Source organism: Sinocyclocheilus rhinocerous, unplaced genomic scaffold, assembly GCF_001515625.1.
Source record: "Sinocyclocheilus rhinocerous isolate Xijiao unplaced genomic scaffold, SAMN03320098_v1.1 scaffold991, whole genome shotgun sequence".
NCBI classification, from domain to species: domain Eukaryota; kingdom Metazoa; phylum Chordata; class Actinopteri; order Cypriniformes; family Cyprinidae; genus Sinocyclocheilus; species Sinocyclocheilus rhinocerous.
In genome coordinates this window covers 508,763-509,362 of record NW_015654505.1, presented here as the reverse complement: position 1 = coordinate 509,362, position 600 = coordinate 508,763, and positions in this window count along the sequence as shown.

The following is a 600-nucleotide window of genomic DNA, read 5'->3' as shown; positions in this document are numbered from 1 at the left end:
TGTCTATCTGTCTGTCTGTCTGTCTGTCTGTCTGTCTGTCTGTCTGTCTGTCCGTCTGTCCGTCCGTCATTCTATCTTTCTTTCCATCCATCTGTCTGTCTGTCCATCTATCTGTCTGTCTCTATATCCGTCTGTCTGTCATTCTATCTGTCTGTCTGTCTTTCTGTCCATCCATCTGTCTGTCTGTCCATCTATCTGTCTCTCTATCTGTCTGTCTCTATATCCGTCTGTCTGTCATTCTATCTGTCTGTCATTCTTTCTGTCCATCCATCTGTCTGTCTGTCCATCTATCTGTCTCTCTATCTGTCTGTCTCTATATCCATCTGTCTGTCATTCTATCTGTCTGTCTGTCTTTCTGTCCATCCATCTGTCTGTCTGTCTATCTGTCTGTCCATCTGTCTGTCTGTTCATCTATCTGTCTCTCTATCCGTCTGTCTCTATATCCGTCTGTCTGTCATTCTATCTGTCTGTTTGTCTTTCTGTCCATCCATCTGTCTGTCTGTCCATCTATCTGTCTCTCTATCTGTCTGTCTCTATATCCGTCTGTCTGTCATTCTATATGTCTGTCTGTCTTTCTGTCCATCCATCTGTCTGTCTGTC